Source organism: Merops nubicus, unplaced genomic scaffold, assembly GCF_000691845.1.
Source record: "Merops nubicus isolate BGI_N331 unplaced genomic scaffold, ASM69184v1 scaffold3992, whole genome shotgun sequence".
NCBI classification, from domain to species: domain Eukaryota; kingdom Metazoa; phylum Chordata; class Aves; order Coraciiformes; family Meropidae; genus Merops; species Merops nubicus.
The window spans coordinates 1-819 of NW_008591411.1; positions in this window are offsets into that span (position 1 = coordinate 1).

The following is an 819-nucleotide window of genomic DNA, read 5'->3' on the forward strand; positions in this document are numbered from 1 at the left end:
AAAAAAACCCAAATCTTTGCTAGAACTCTTTTCAGGAAGACCATGAGAAAATAAAGGAGTGAAACCCGACATCATGTCAAGAAAAAAAGAAATTATTTTACACATCACATGAATTTTAATTTTATATATTCACACTTCTTTGAGGGAAAGACAGGACTGAGCAAAACTGAGAAGGGCATGGAGTTGACTTTCCCATGAGGTAAAGGCAGGAGAAAGAGGACAGGGACAGCTCTACAGAAGAATTGCTTCCTCTGAACTCCTTCTGCCCTTGACCGTGGCCTTACACTAGTAGCCAGCAACACACTTGCAAAATTCAAGTCCCTTCTGCCTCTTCCCCTGGAGAAGCTGCTCTCTTTTTCTCCTGTTCTTGGGGAGTAAAGGGTGGAGTAATCAACCAACACAAGGTAGATAACACAGGAAAAGCTTCTTATCAAGTTGCTTCAAGGTAAATCCCCTAGTGCTATCTGAGAGAATGTTACAGAGACAGAAGGTTTTCCATCTAAGCCACTCAGAACAGGCAGTGCTGCTGTTGTGCCACCCTGTGTTTTGCCAATGACCAGGCCCAACAAAAATGATACCAGCACCAGCAGGAAGATGAACCAATACACAGACTGTGTTGTAGACAAGAAGGACACTCCATGAATGATCACTGGGGGTACAAACAGATCAATCAGCTGGGACATCATTGACACAACCCCCAATGATCTCACAAAAGACATGACTCAGCCCACAAGAGGGGGTACAAACAGAGACCCGAGGGTGCCCACAGCTGGCATGGGAAACAGCCAGAGCAGCAGCTGAACAGCTCAGAGAAAGGAG